The sequence below is a fragment of the Corvus hawaiiensis genome, chromosome 2 (assembly GCF_020740725.1).
Source record: "Corvus hawaiiensis isolate bCorHaw1 chromosome 2, bCorHaw1.pri.cur, whole genome shotgun sequence".
NCBI lineage: Eukaryota > Metazoa > Chordata > Aves > Passeriformes > Corvidae > Corvus > Corvus hawaiiensis.
The window spans coordinates 63,918,677-63,935,572 of record NC_063214.1 but is presented as its reverse complement, the minus strand read 5'-3'; positions in this window follow the sequence as shown (position 1 = coordinate 63,935,572).

Here is a 16,896-nt window from a genome sequence, read left to right as displayed (position 1 = left end):
CTTTTATGGGCATTCCTCATGCATCACATTAGAAAACAGCAGTATGCAGCCACATGTAACCACAAGTCTTCATGAAAAGTGATAAAACTTAAAGCCATTCCTCCTGGCATGCATGCCTAGTTACAATTCAATTCTAATTGCATTTCAGATAAACTACTATCAGATCTCTATATTTTTCCAAAGAAAGAAATCTCCCCAAAATTGCCATCTGTACTTCCAGGAGCAGTAGGTAGCTTGAGGGATCAGCTTAAATTCAGAACAGAACATCTTGAAATGTTCTCTTTCTTTTTCATCTCTGAGATTCTGCTTTACATTAAACTCTGAGAAAGTGCCATTTCTGAACACTCCCCCTTGAGTTTTGCTTCCAGTGTACATCAACAGGCAGGAATGTCATGACCTTTTGTAGTACATACTCCATAAACACTTGTTCTCCTGTCACTTATTTTGTCAAGTTTAAATTTGTTTGTATTTTCTAGGTACTGACATTCAATAAAGGTTCTGTAAAACCTCAGTACTTTGGGCTGGATTCTCATTAAAAAGTTTTTGTTTTCATCAGTGTTCGACTTCATCAGCTTTAATAGTGTTGCTTTTGATCTACAACAGCTTGTGAAAAGAGCAAGAAGTACCCTTTCTATCATACATTGAATAATGTTCAAAGCAATTATCTCTTCCTTTCTGATAGAATACTGAACATCAGAAGATCTGTGACCTGACTATTTCAGAAATCCTCCAGCTAATACTAATTTCATATACATGTGGTTTTAATGTTCTTTATCTTGAAGCCTCTGTTTGGTGATCTTAGCGATATTAAGACTACCTGAGTCTACTCTTCCCAGAATGTAATATACTGTTCTATCTCACTTTCACAGACTTGTTCCATTTGTACCTTCACTGCCTTGCAACAGACCTTTCTTCAGCAATTGTCATCTTATATGCTTAAAGAGACATTTTCAAGACTTATTGCAGCTTCCAGCAGTTCAGGTAGTGTCAGGCTTAATAGTTGTATGTTTGCTGTGCTTATATAGCAATGCTTCTCATGCTAACTGCAGAGGATTGCTGTACATCATATTGACCTGTGGGACTCTCCCTCACAGTTGGGATTTACCCATTTACCAGCTGGTGCTGTGACACTTTCCAAAACTTTCGGACTAGAAGTACCACAGTGGCTCCTTAGAGAAGGAACGTGATCAGCTAAATCTCTTGTCTATATCTTAGAAACATAAAGGTAGGAACAACAGTACTCATCATATAAATGTCCATTTCAAGTAACGTTATAGCTAGCTTTTGAGTACCTCGTGAATTTTTCACAAACAGGTTTTTAAGGGCCTATTAGCCAGAATGTATACAATGCCCTGTTGAGTCACGAGAATATGATTTTCTTGAACAAAGAGAAAATGTCTTTTATTTAAATTCTTTTAAAGGATTTGCAAGAGGCTGTTTGGAAGACTCATTGCATTGCCAGGCACTTCTTGAAGCTGTCTGCAGCTTGCCTGTAGAGCTGATACATATGGAAATTAATTTATGCCAGGCTCATGGCTGTTCTTGGAGCCTTCAAGGACTTCCAAATGTCACTGAAGTGCTCTTTGAGTCAAAGAGATTTCACATCTGTCATATCCTAAACATACTAATTTGAAAGGTGTTAAAAATGCCTTTGCAAAATACTTTTGTAAATGTTTCCTGAGTGCTCTGCTTCACAATAGTAGTGGCAGTTATAAAACTATCTGCTATGACTTTATCATTTCTTGTTTTTTTCTGCTCATATTTGATTTGATACATATGAAAAAGCAACCTACACATATCAAGGCATAATTTCAGAGGACTTTTCTCATAAAGAAGTTCCACCCAGGTGCATAATTTACAGGTGATTAGGCAAAGGTAACTCAGCACTAAGTATTTAATGGTGTCAAAAGTATCTACAATTGACTCATCTTGCAATTGATTTTGAGGCTAAAACAAAGTTTATTATTAAAACTTGGGCCTGATGGGTATATTTGCAAAATGAGGTGTTTGTAGTTAATACTAATAGTAGTAATAATAATAATAATAATAGTAATAATAAAGGTATTTGAAAGTTGCTTTTATTCAGTTCTGGATAGCACATTACCAAAAAGATATTGACAAATTGTTAGGAATTTACATGTAAATAAATATAAGTAAATGTAAGTAAAAATAACCAGACTGATTCGTGAGTGAATATTAAAAGAACTAAATCTGTAGAGTTTGACTAAATATTGATTAAGATCACTAACAGTCTAGCTGATGTTAAGCTCTTTTGGTGCAGACATGCTCCTGGGAGCACAGCAGAGCTATGGTACACCAGAAATAATTTCAGAAGGGCTTTTAACTTTATGGATGTTCAGTTCTTTCTGACTGTACAGAAGACCAGTGTGAGGTGTCTCATACTGAAGGATATTAGCCTGCACAGTTTCATGTCTTCCCTTCTCCCATCCGTTCTTTAAGAACAATGTCCCCAAATACCACTAACACCGAGTTGGGAATAAACTGTCTTCATGCACTTTCCAGATTTTTGGAGAAATATAATTGAACAGGATGTTTAGTCTGGAAGATAGAAGGAAATGTGGGTTTTTTAAGGTAATCTGGACATTACTGGTAGTGGAATTTGCATCTATCTCAATGGTCATTTTCCTTTTTTAATTTCTATGATTCCAGGAAGATCAGAGTAGCATCATTTTAGCACAAAATTTAGATACTTGTATGAAAAAGGTATTCATACATTTAGAGATCTCAGAAAAAAAACACCCCAATCATTAAAGCATATGAAAATACGAATTTAACATAAATATTTAAATTTAATATAAGAATGGAATAAATCAGAGTGAAATGTGAAAGCTGAAATAAAATAATCCAATTTCAAGTCAGTTTGAAGGTTAACTACATTCCTGACAATGTTGGTTATAATTCTCAGTTAATAGAAATTCCTGCAACAGAAATAGCTGGAAGATGCAGAAACTTGGTTTTGAAACTCTATTTAATTATTGGCTTTCTCATTTTATGAGCTTCTTAAATATTGATAGGGGAACAAGCAGAAGAAGGGAACAAGGAGGGGAGTCAGAGAATGTCAAGGAATTACATATTGCTCCTGATTTTCAGTTTCTATTAGAACTCAAAAGGGTTTTGACTATGGGTCTTATAACGGAAAAGTGGCAAGGAAGCTGTAGAATTTTTAAAAACTAAATAGAAAAAAATTCTTAGAACCTTTGCATAATAGGTAATATTTGCAATGACAGTTCCAAATAGCAAAAAAACCCCATCCTAAAACAGAGTAACATACCCTCTGCCGTTTGTTCCCTCTCTAAGTGGAAATTAGTTCATCTAAATATATTTTCAAAACATAAGAAAACAGGAGGTAGAAAACAACAAAAAAAAAATCCAAAAAAAACCCCCAAACAAAAATAAAGAATTAAAAAAAGGACTAATCTAAGATATTCCTGAGTAACTTTAATAGAAGCATGCATCAAATATAGACTTGCTAATACACAAGATTTTAAAGAATATTTCAAAAAATCAGAATTTAAAACTTGCCTAGAATTTCTTGGTATTTTTATTTTCTATTATGAGAGAACTTGAGGAGAAGATATCTTCAAGTCTGAAGAAACAGTGAACCTTTTGATAAAGAGTTCAAAGAGAGCAAAAGAAATGGTCATAGACCCCTGTACCATACTTTTTGTAGTTGCTGGTCTAGCTTAAGAGAAGCCACATCCTACATATTTTCTTTGTCTAATGTCATCTTATTTATTTTCTGTCAATAGGCAACACTCCTCCATCTTTTTGAATGAAATTTCTGTAAATGAAGATGGAAAAATATTTTGTTGATAACAGTTGTTATCTTTCTGGCTAATCACAATTCCCATAAAGTTCCCATTTTTGTTATAAGCAGCCTATTGAAGTTCATGAAAGAACCTCCAAACCACTATATCTTGGATCAGGGCTGTTGGTATTAGGTATGTATGTCTTCTGCACCACTGACAAACTGGAACACGTAGGTCTTTATAACAAACTTTACATGTCTGGTTCTGTCTTGCACACTTTAGGAACATTTTTTATCTTGAAATATAGGAAATAAAGGTTGTTGTTTTTTTCCTTGCATAGGAATTAATTTTACAACGCATGAGCTGTCATAATGGGAATAAATTGTATGTACTGGGATACATGCTGTCACAGTAAAAAACTCTTTGTCTTCAAGAAATTTTGCTGGTTGCGACTCACCATCATTTCATCTCCCTTCAGCAGATTCCCTGTCTGTGTTTCAGATTATCTAGCCTTTAGGTCATTTCTTTATGAATAACATTCATTTTTTCTCTTTTCATTCCTTACAAAACAATTTCAGCAGGACCTTTCAAAACTTCTACTCCTTCACCCAGGAACCTGGTGACCTCACAGAATCCCAGAATGACAGAATGGATAAGGTTGGAAGGAACCACAGTGGGTCATCTGGTCCAAACTTCCTGCTCAGGTAGGGTCCTAGAGCACATTGCACAGGATTGTGTCCAGAGGGTTCTTGAATATCTCTAGTGAGGGAGACTCCACAACCTCTGGGCAATGTGTTCCAGTGCTCAGTCACTGAAAAGTAAAGTTCTTCCTTGTTTCAGATTCAGGTGGAACTTCCTGTGCACCTCACTAAGACCTACGTGTTCCAGTTTTTGGCCATTGCTTCTTGTCCTACTGCTTGGGGCTACAGAAAAGAGCTTGGCTCCGTTGTCTTGACACCCTCCCTTCAGACATTGATAAGGCCCTCTTTCAGTCAGCTCTTTTCAAGGTTGAACAGGCCCAACTCCCTCAGCCATTCCTCATAAGAGAAATGCTCCAGTCCCTTAATCATAATCATTGCCCTCAGCTGGATCCACTCCAGGAGCTCCAAGTCTCTCTTGTGCTAAGGAGCCCAGAACTCAATACAGCACTCCAGACGTGACTCCAGGCTGAGTAGAGGGGCAGGATCACCTCCCTTGACCCCCTGGGAATGCTCTTCCTAAAACAGGCCAGGATACCATTGGTTTTCCAGGCCACAAGGACACACTGCTGGCTTGTGGACAGATTGTTCTCTGCTCACAGAAGCTCATGGGGAGACTAACTTGTCCCATCAGTTCAACACCAGTGTATTGATAAGGAGAAATTTCCACTACAGGCATTTCAGAGCTCTTTTCAATGTAGTTGGTCAATTTAAAGTAGTCTTGAAACTTAAGTAGAAACATACAATGTGTTATTGAAAAAAACACAACTTCGTTCACTGTCCTTATTAAGCTATCAAAACTATTTTAAGTCAGGGTAAGTCTGGTAGGTAAACCAGAAAATAACTATAGTATCATTCATATAATTCCATTGCACCAAGCAGAGTGTCAAATTTCATAAATTATACCTTGAGGCTGTTTGATCCAAAACACGTTACATTTGCAAACTAGTCTGATGCTGAATTTCTCAGATTTTTTTAAAATCTCTAACCTCCATGGTATTCCCTGTGATTTCTTGGATTTCTGCATAATGTTTAGTGCACAGCTTGATGTATTCCTCCTCTGTCCTTGCAGTACAAATGGGAAATACTGGGAAAGCAAGTGCTTCAGTCTGCATTAAACTAAATACATACTTCATTCAACCTGTTTCCTCAGGGGATTTTCAACCTGGTTGTAAAAAGCAAAGCTCTTTGGAAGAAATGTACTTAAGTATGAGTTGCTTATTTTTTTTTTTAATTTTGTCCTCTGATAAATAGCAGCTGCTGAAGCTGTGTAGACTCTGACTCCACCACCAACTACTCTGCATCATTATTTTAAATGAAGATTGCATGGACAGTAGAAAATTAAGAGTGACTGAGTGGGTAAAGTTGGGAGGAAGACTCAACCATTCCTTTTTTTCCTTCATAAGGAATTGTGGCTAAAAAACTGCAGGACCATTTTAGTCTGCCACAAATAAGAAAAAATCACCCCCAGAGAACCACATTGTATATGAGGCAGTGTGTTCAGAGAACAGAAGACAGCAATAAATAATTCTTTTTCCTCTCAGAATGTTTGTTTTTTCTATGATTTCGGTGAAAAATGAGATCACCGTAGTGTTTCAGCATTATTCAACCAACTTGCAATATTACTTCAGGAATTTCTCTCAAAAGCTCAAACTTTATTTATTTATTCATCACTGTTATGGATGGATTTTTAACTTAGCTAAATTGAAACTTTTACAGTGAGTTTTGGCTGAGTCATTTGATTATTGCAATTAATTTTAGGATCTCTATCACTATATGTATACAGCAATTTATAAAACTGTACCTTAGAATCATAGAATAGTTTGCATTGGAAGGGAGCTTTAAAGGCCTTCTAGTCCAACCCCCTGCAATGAGCAGGGACATCTTCAACTACATCAGGTGACTTAAAGCCTTTGAATGTTTTGAGCGATGGGAAATCCACCACCTCTCTGGGCAACCTGTTCTAGTGTTTTACCACTCTCATTGTAAAGAATTTCTTTCTTATATATAACGTAAATGGACCCAGTAAATTCAGTAAATTCAGTAAAAACCCATTATCCCTTGTCCTATCTCAACAGGCCTTGATAAAAAGTCTGTCCTCATTTTTTCTGTAGGAGACCCTTAAGTGCTGAAACGTTGGAGTAATGTCTCTCTGCAGCCTTCTCTTCTTCAGGATGAACAATCCTAATTCTCTCAACCTTCCCTCCCTTCTTGCCCTTTAGTTTGACCAGCAGGTCTTGCTTGACTCAGCCGTACCACTCCTGGTTTCTTTGACTGATTTCTTACACCTGAGGATCGGGAGCTCTGGCACTCTGTGGAAAGCATCCTTAGAGTCTGTCAGCTCTGTCCTACTCCCTTGCCCCTGAGGGCAGCTTAGCAGAGACTGCTACTGACTAACTCCTTGAAGAGCTGGAATTCTACTTTCCCAAAATTTAGAGTCCTGACTGTACTCTTTGACTGTCCCATATCCCTCAGGGCTGCAAAGTCCACCATAATCATCGCAGCCCAGGCTGCCTCCAAACTTCACACCACTGATTAGCTCACTTATGTTGGTAACCAACAGGTCCAGTTCTGCATCCCCTCTGAAAGGGCTGTCTAGTACCTTGCTTAAGAAGTTATCCTTCATGCATTCCAGGAGTCTCCTGGACTGCCTACAACTTGCCATGCTTTCCCAGCAGATGTTGATGTGATTGAACTTCTCTGGCAGGAGAAGAGCCTGTGAGCATGAGGCCTCCTGTAGCCAGAGCAAGAAGACTTTTTCAATAGGCTGCCCTGTATCAGCTGGCCTGTACCAGACATCAATCACAAGGTTCTGTTGCTACCTTGGTCTCTGATTCTTACCCAGTTTTAGACTTGCTTCCGACTTTTCTTTGGAGACAACTCTTCACACACTATTCAATTTTGTAGAGGACAACACATCCACCATTCCTTCCTCCCCTAAAATTGATTAACTAGTTTTCTGAGCATGCATGGGATAATCTGAAACAAAATTTATGTGGAAAAGAGATGAATGTAAGAATCTTTAGATCACCTCAGGATCTATCTGCAGGTATTCACAGAAAGCCAATGAATTCTAGAACATCATCATGTTTCCGTAATAGAGGAATGCCATCGCCTCCTCTACGTTTAAAGGAGGGCCTAGGACAAAAATACCCACTGACTCAAACTAAGTTGCTGTTAAAGAAAAAATACGTAATGGCTGATGGGGCCATATAACTGAGAGTTTAGTTTATTTGTGTAAAAGGAAGAATACCAGTTATGGATCACCATAGATTATCCAAGGAAAAGATTTTGACCTTAAGATATAGTTTCAGAGGTTTATGTTTCCAGCTCATGAGTAAATTTATACAAGCTAACTTTGACAGTCCTATTAAAACCCAAATTAATGTCAAATGTGTAAAGTTTCTGTACAGAAGAACTTCTGTTCCCTTCAATTAAATATGGAGAAATAACAGTAATTTACCTCTTTAGAAGCAGATACCAACCTGAATGAAATTCCTCTTGCTAACTTTAAAGATTAGTTACTGCTTGATACAGCTAAACCTATTTTAAAATTTTAAATGTGAATTCTGAACGTGTTTATAGCCATAACATGTTTATAGCTATGTTATATTTTCATTTAAAAAATTGTTCTTGCAATCGTATTTGACAAGTGCAAAAACCTGTGAGTCTATAAGAAAACATGAATGAAGGATGACTGAATTTTTAATGGATTAATGCACAAGACTTTTAAACATGAGTGCTTGAAAGCTAGACACATGATATCTATACATGGGCATAACATTATATATATTCTGTATATATGAAAGGCTATGATGAAAAAACCCAACCCCTCCACCCCAAAAATAAAACCAAGCCAAACAAAAAATAAATTAAAAATCCCAAAACAATCCAGCCAGCCAGAGCCAAAGGGAATTGCAATAACTAATTTCCATTCTATTTACATATTTAAAAGCCTCTTTAGTGACCCAAGATGATGCATTTGATAATAAAATTGGTGAATGTGTTTATTTTTTTTCTGTCTAAGATAATTGCATGAGACAACCCCAAACACTGAAGAAAACAGTCCCTTGTTCCACTGTCTGTGGTAAATAGTCCCTTCTAAAAGGGACCATAACTTTGGGTTATGTCCCCATAAGGAGCTGTTTCTTAAAGAGGAGTCTATAGGGTTCATAAAGGTTAGCATCAATGACTAAGCCTGTCAGTTTAGGATCTTCAGTTGACTTACTCATTTACTTCTGCTGTTCTCTGAATAAAAGAGAACTGGGAGGAATATTCAGGAGTGAAGCACTCACTTGGGAAGCTGAAGAGAAATTTATTGCAATAATAAGACTCGAAGTAACTTAACAGTAGTGTCTCCCGATGTACCTTCTGGCAAAGTGTCTTCTTTCTGTGGAAAGCCATTCAAACCTGAAACCTTTTTATAGTTTATACAGTCAAGAGGGAAAGTCTCTTACTCTACTGCAGTGACTCTGATGACAAGCAAAGGTATCGAAAAAGTGCTAAATGGATGGAAAGTATTTTTTCACTAACGTGCTGGTAAAAGCAAAAGAAAGTGACATCCTTCATAAACGTATCAGGACCATTTAAATAAACAAAACACCCCTTTTACTATACTCCAATATAGCAGAGGGGTAGCAGTCCAGGAGCTTCCTGAAGATCCCTGATCATCACTCAAGTGTTGGAAGAGCCAAAGAAAAGGTGTCCTGATGCACATCATGCTCAAAAACAAGAAAGGGTTTGTTGGGGTTGTCTAGGTTGAAAGCCTAGGTTACTGTGGATATGAGATGGTACTGAGAGCAGGGAGAAGACTGAAGAACGATCTCAGCCCTGGAATGCAGGACAGCAGAATTTGGCTGACTCAAAGGTATGCTTGGAAGAGTCCTAAAGAGTAAGGCCTGGGGAGGAAGAGGCACTCATAAAAGTCCTGATTTAATATTCAAGGACCACCTACTCCAAGCTTGAGTGGCCCATGACAACCAACAAGCAGGGAGTGATCCTTCCCCTTTCCTCAGCCCTAGTAAGTTCACATCTGGAAACCTTGTCTGGTCCTGTGTTTCCTGGAGTCACAGACATAAGAGAGGGTCCAAAGAAGGGCTGCAAAGATGATGAAAGAACAGAAGCTGCTCACATATGGGAAAGACTGAGGTGGCTGGGCCAGTTCAGCCTGGAGAAGAGAAGGCTCAGGAAGCCTCCTTATCAATGTGCATAAATATTTCCAGAGAGGTTGCAAAGAGAGAACCAGGCTCTTTTCAGTTATGCCTAGTGACAATGCCAGAGGCAATGGGCACAAACTGAAACAAGGGATGTTCTGTCAGGAATATCAGGAAACAGTTTTACTGTGAGGGTGACTGATCACTGACATAGTCCAGAGAGTCTGTGGATCACTTTGAAGATAGTCAGAAGCAGTTTAGACATGGTCTGAGCACCCAGTTATAGGTGCTTGAATAGGGGGGCTGAACTAGACGACTTCTAAGGGTCCCTTCCAACCTCAACAGTTCTGTGATTCTGTGACTTTTATCCCTAAAGATCAAAGGTAGTGTGAAACAAGTGTACACTCTCATTTTACCACACTTAGATTCAGAACATTCAGAACAGCAGAAGCTCTCCAAGGTCTAGAAAACTGTCATTTCCACTGGTCCCAAATTCCCAGAGAGGAGTCACCAAAGGAACATGCTCCTGTCAGCCCTTGACTTCACCCAACTACTCTGTGTGCTAAGAGAGAAGATAAAAGTGACTGCAATGAGGTGGGTTTAGAAAGAAGAAAAAAATATTTTGTTCCAGACAATAATCTCATTAGTGACAGGAGGTGAGGCTTTGATTGATTCAACAGCTGTATATTCAAGGATTCTTTCTGCATAGTATTACCCCTCAAGACATTGGCTAAGCCCTTGGTGTCACATCAGTGAAAAATAATGAGAAAGGTAAGGATCTGTTCCTTTTCCCTGTTATGGGAGAGAGATTATTTCTCATTTTTCACCTTTTATTTGCTGGATTTCTCATTTTGTAATTAAAAATACATTAAACTTTCTAAAATAGGCATTTCATGTTCCCTTCCTTAGTAAAAAAAAAGTAATTTATAATTTAGTTATATAGCACTGTAACTATACATATTGTTATAAGACAGTTCTAAAATGCTTATCATTAAATAAGAAATCCCAAGGTCTTAAAAATCTAAAGAGACAGCTTAAAATAAAGGAACTCTGAAATTGAAACTTTTGCAACTTCTTTTTATATATGTGCTACTTTACTATGTGCTCTAAAAACTGCTTAATGCACGTATCCAGAAGTAATCTTTTGTGAACCCCTTAATTTTTACTCCATGAACCAATCTACTCAAAAAGCACTTTCACTCACCTATGTAAATAAAACATCTGAAATAAAATATTTCGTCTGAGAGTCTCTCACACAGATTACGATTTATTTTAATGTTAATAAAGCTTTTCATAGAACTTGCAGATGTGTGTATCTATATTTCTAATACTATTTTGATATCATTATCTAATTAAATATTATTTATGTGTTAACTTATATTGCATGTTAATTATATATTCTGTATTAATCTGATACCATCATATTTTTTAGTATCAAAATAAGGTCATGATAAGGCTGCTAAATTTTACTAACATATGATTTTTTATATCACTTTTCTGGCTCCTTATAAGGTATCAGTACACAGGACATATAGAGGCAAAAAAAAAGAAAAGCATAAAATGAAATCCATCCAAATGTAAGACTTCTGTTCCAACAGAGAAGCTAGAAAAGTTTATTAGTTCTTGTTTTGGGCCAATGTGGATCAATAGTTGAACAAAGTTTTTAAGGCTGAACTGAGATTGAAACAGTGTAAAAAAAAAAGAGATGAGGCTGTCTGGAGCTGGTAGATAGTAAAGTCATCATATTCAGGGTGGCATATATAATTATATATATTTATATACAGATGCATTTTCAGTGTTTTTCAAAAGTTATTTAGATCTTTTCATCATTGTGCTTCATAATTTAATAACTCAATTGAGGACATTTTGTCTATCAAAGTAGAATCAGTTCCTTCAACCTCTTATAAATCTTTAGTACCTGTCACTTTCAAGCATAGCTACTGTATTTCTTGCTTTATAATTTCAGCATTGCATACACTACTCAATGTGACATATAAATACTGCAGTATAAAAATATGCCACCTTTCTGGATTTATATACTATTTCTTTAACAACACAGTCCATCATCTTCACCTTGCTCACTGTAACCTCGGTACTGTATACAGGTACTCGTAGATATTTTTCCAGCAATAAAACTTGAGTCTTGTCTATATCAGTATGACAAAGATTTGCTTACTCGAACACTTACTGATTTATTGTGTTTAATAGAATCGTAGAATCATAGAATGATTTGGTTGGAAAGGTCGTTAAAGATCATATATTTCTACTCCCTTTGCCATGGGCAGGGATGCCATTCACTAGGTCAAGTTGCTCAGGGTTTCATCCATCCTGGCCTGGAACATTTCTGGAGATGGGACAACCACAACGACTCTGGGCAACCTGATCCAGTGCTCCACCATGCTCACAGTAAAGAATTTCTTCCTAATACTTAATTTAAGCATGCCCTTCTTCAACTTCAAAGCACTGCCCCTTGTCCTGTCACTCTATGCCCATAAAAAAAAGTCTTTCTTCCTCTTTCTATAAGCCACCTTTAGGTAGTGAAAGGCTCCAATTAGGTTTCCCTGGAGCCTTCTCTTCCCTAGGTTGAACAGCCCCTGCTCTCTCACTCAGCCTTGTCTTCATAGGAGAGGTACTCCAGGCCTCAGATCATCTTTGGGGCTTTCTTCTGGACCCATTCTAGCAGGTCCACATCTCTCTTGTCCTGGAGAACCCAGATCTGTAACCAGACTAGAGAGAGAGAATTGTCTCCTCGAGCTCCTGTCCATGTGTCTTTTCAGGAAGCTCAGGACGTGGCTATCCTTCTGTGCTGTGAGTGTGCACTGTTTAATTGTTGGTTTATGTTCAGCTTTTCATCCACAATTCCCAAGCCCTTCTCCACAGGACTGCTCTCAATATCTTCTTTTCCCAGTCTGTATGCACATCTGGGATTGCCTCAACCTAGGTGCAGCACCTGCACTTGGGCTTGTTGACCGCTTGAGGTTCTTGTGGGCTCACTTCTCGAGTTTGTTCAGGTCCCCCTAGACGTCATCCGATCCTTCTGTTGTGTCAACTACACAACTCAGCTTGAAGTCATCTGAAAACCTGATGAGGGTATACTTGATCCACTATCTGCATTATTGGTGAAAGTATTGAAGAACATCAGTCCCAGGACAGAGAGTTGAGGGATACCACTCATCACCAGCCTCCACCTGGACACAGAATCATTGACCACAACTTTGTCTGCATCCATCCAATCAATTTCTTATCCACTGAATGACTGTTTAACTTCTAATATCATTAATATCTCAAATTGTACTTAACAGTACTTATCTAATGGTCAGCATTTTTACTTTCAGTCCACTTAGTTCTAGATTTTCAAACTGACCAAAAAGAAATACATAATTATAAAACAGAGTTAATAAAAAATGAATGCATAAAAACATGTAAACAAGTTTTACTGTATTTCAAAAGGAAAATATAGGAAGGAAAATAAGGCGATGTAATGTAATAGGAAAGATAAAAAAAGTTGCCATCAACATTTATTGATGTAGCCTGTGCAACAGAAATCTGTTGTTAATCGACCACACCGTGAGTTTCTCACATCAGCAGAAGGAATTGAAATATTTTTTCTTGTTCATTAGAAATCTATTGAGCTATCTGTGTAAATGTACTCAATATACTTTCTCTTAGAATTTATATTTTTAAGAACTTTCTTTTTTTTAGGCAAGTAAGGATATGTTCTTTACATTAAAAGCTATTGAAATATTTAGACAAAAATTTTTAGTGCATTTTCAGTTTCTCTGTGGGTTTTCTATCAAAACGATGACTGTACTGCTATAGTGATGATTTAGACTACTTCAATCACTCAACTGGTTTGGACCAATATTATGAAACTCATTTCTGTACAAAAGTAAATTCCATGTTTTGCATATTTCTCGAAGTTTTATTGTCTAAATGTGTTAGACATCTTTTTCTCTGAATCCAGATTACACTTTTATTAATATCCCTTTTTTTCCTTGGTATACATTCCCAAAAGAAATTGAAAATCCTGGCAATCATATTACAGTAAGTGAATTTATTTGTTTCAGAAGTAATTAATGATATTTTGATATTTGCAGATTTATTCCATTTCTGGATAAGGACACTCACCATTTTGCTTGTACCTTCCTCTGATGTACTAGGTGAAAACCAGACTATGACATTCTAAGTAATTGATCTATCTTTTCAAATAAAACTGAATTTTTGCCAAAGTTATAATCATATCAGCTAGGAAAGACAAATCTGGAAAGCCACCTGAACATTTTGGAGCAGGGTGCAGGGGGGTCATCACTTGGGGGCCCGGCCAAGACATGGGTGCAGCGCCTGGCAGCGGCAGCGAAGCTGCGACCAGAGGAGGCGACGCACAGAGAACTGAGCAGCACGGCCCGGCCCAGCCCGCGCGGCCCCGAATGCGACCCTGGGAAGAGTGCGCAGGCACCAGCAGCTCTGGAGGCCCCAGCAGCACTAGCAGCCCTGGCAATTCCAACATGGGAGCAAGTGAAAGAGAAAGCAAGAACGCAGCGAGACAGAAAACAGCAGCCACTTGGAAAAAGGAAAAGATCACCGTAGCTAAGGTTTTAGGAATAGTAAAATGGTATAATGTTAAACAAAATTATGGTTTTATAACAAGATGTGACAACCAGCAAGACCTATTAGTTCATAGAACTGCTATTAAAAAGAGTAATGCTGGAAAATACACCCCAGGTTTGGGAGATGGCGAGGTGGTGGACAAGGTAGAAAAGGGTTGCAAGCATCACAAGTTACTGGGCCTGATGGTGCTGCTGTAAAAGGCAGTATACAGTATATCTCCATTATGAGCCCCCCCTACAGTCTCCCTTTCCTAATCCCACCTTTCCCCTTTATCCTATATCCTATTACCACCAGTGAATTCCCAATCCGTTTTTTCATCCATGGTTTCCCTCACAAAACCATACCTTTGCCAATTGTTTCCCCAAAAATCCCTTTCCAATGCCGAGTGGGAAATGAAAAGGGGGAGGGAAGAAATTAAACCCTCTCCTGCCTCAGTTTCCCCACAAAAAGTGCTCAGAGAGTCCTGTCTCTTCTGTCAGCCTTAAGATGTTCCAGAAAATCTGTTTGGACATTTAAAGACTCAGGAGGGTGGCTTGTTTTATTTTGAAACTGTTCTTGTTATGTTTATCCAGTTGTTTTCAATATTAAGTTTTAAATCTCTTTTTATTAAAAATAAACAGGTGAAATGTTGGGTCCCTCCCCCTGCCATGTAGCCCTGGGAGAGGGGCCCTGGGCAGGAGACACAGGTTTTCCCTGCCCCTGGCCAGCCCCGTTCCCCATTGGTTGTTTTGTGCTCCCCTGCGCGGGCAGAAGGACCCTCAGGTCCCATGACTGTAACAGTTCCTCGGCAGATCCCCAGCCATGCGGCTGGAGAAATAAACATCTCTGAAACATCTATCAAGAATCAGTCCATATATATTTCTTTTCCATGGGACTCCTTGTTCGATACATTGTGTTACAGAATCCCCACTGCATTTTATTCTCATACTTTGTGTTAATATTTAAATGTTGAGCCTTTTCTTCCTCAGTGAAAGTCAAATATTAATATTATTCCTATCCTCATGCAAAATAAAGAAAATTATGCAGTGATATGCATGTATTGTCATTCTATTTTTACAAAAAAAGAGAAAAGGAACACTGAATTTCACATGTGCACTTTTGATTTTGTTAGACTAAATGAAAAGTGATTGGATTATGCTGCTTTCCTTTCTTTTGACATGCAGTTGTCATCTTCTCTTAACAGAACCAGTTTTTTCGTTCCTAATTTGTATGCCTTGTTATTCTTATTGAAAATGCTCTGTGATACTTGATCCTTGTTATTCATTTATGCATGCTTAATGCTTAAATTTCTCAAGAATCATTATAAGCTACCAATCCTTTGCCTCCTTCTCTTCTCATTGCTTTCTTTTGATTTCTTGATTGTTCATGAGAATGTTCTTTACCTGTGGTCTACAAATGAAGATCTATTCTTTGTGACACTCTAGGACAAGGTCAATCAATTGCAATAAAATAATTTTCATTTTTCCTTAGAACTGAGTCATGAAAATAATTTGTGCTACTTTACTTGATTAGGGACAGTTTGCTACATAAAAGATTTTGAATATCTTGATTGCATACTCCATTAAGCACTCTAGTCTAAATGTATTGTATTCTGCTTAATGACGTTTACAAACAGGTGAGAGAGTTTTACACATTTCAGGATCTGTGACTTTTCCCAATTTATTCCTGATTCCTAGGGTTAGTGAGGCTCTCTGTGGAAAATGAGATGGGAAAAGCTGATGGTGGGGAGGAATAGTCACATGAAGTTTGTCTTCTATCCATCTAGTTCACCTTCTAGATGAGTTTTTGTATGGCTTCTTTTTTTTTCTTTTTTCGGAAATATGTTTTCCATTCTTTCCTGACTGGATGGTTTTGGAAATTTTTGGAAAATTTGGAAAAATTTCATTCAAAAATCCCTTCAAGATGTAATATTTTTTTTCTTTGTCTATTTTACTCTATAGGTGAAAATTTTCATGACAGAAATTTATCATTTGGTACAATGAGTAATGTGATTTTTTTTGCCTGAAGAGAAATGTATTGAGGCAAGCAATGGCAGGTGTGAAACATCTGAATGATATGGAGACACTGAATTCAGAATTAGTAATCATTCTGACTTGTCAATGAAAGAAAAGTGGACACCAATAAATTTTGCAAGCAACAATATTTAAACTAAAAAAAAATGCTTGAAAAACATTGACTTAATGCCAAAGATCATTGCACAGGTCATAAATTTAAAATGCAAATTTTCAAGGAGAAGTTGTGCAAAATTATGGAAGTATTTTTATTGGTGGCTAAATATGACTTTGAAGAACTCATTAACGTAGAAGTCTTTGTGCTGCTTACTCCAGATGTACTGTAGGGTTTTCTTGAACCACTTCCTTTTTAATTCCCTGTGTATCTTATGTGATTCTGGGAAGCAGAAGATGGTTGGAGAGATGAAACATCTCATTTACTATGCCCATGCTTCCAATAAATGTGTGTAATAATTTATGTAAGGAAAACTTACACAGAACTGTGGTGGCCAACCAACCTGTGGTACAAGAGACAGAGAGAGTTCTTGGTAAGGCCGTCTCTGGTGCCAAAGACCTAGCGGTTATGGTGAGGGAAAGAAGCCTCTCCCAGGATGCCTTGTTTGGTTACAGTAATGTACGCCAGTTCTGATTCCCGAGTTGGCTCCTGGTGTTAGCC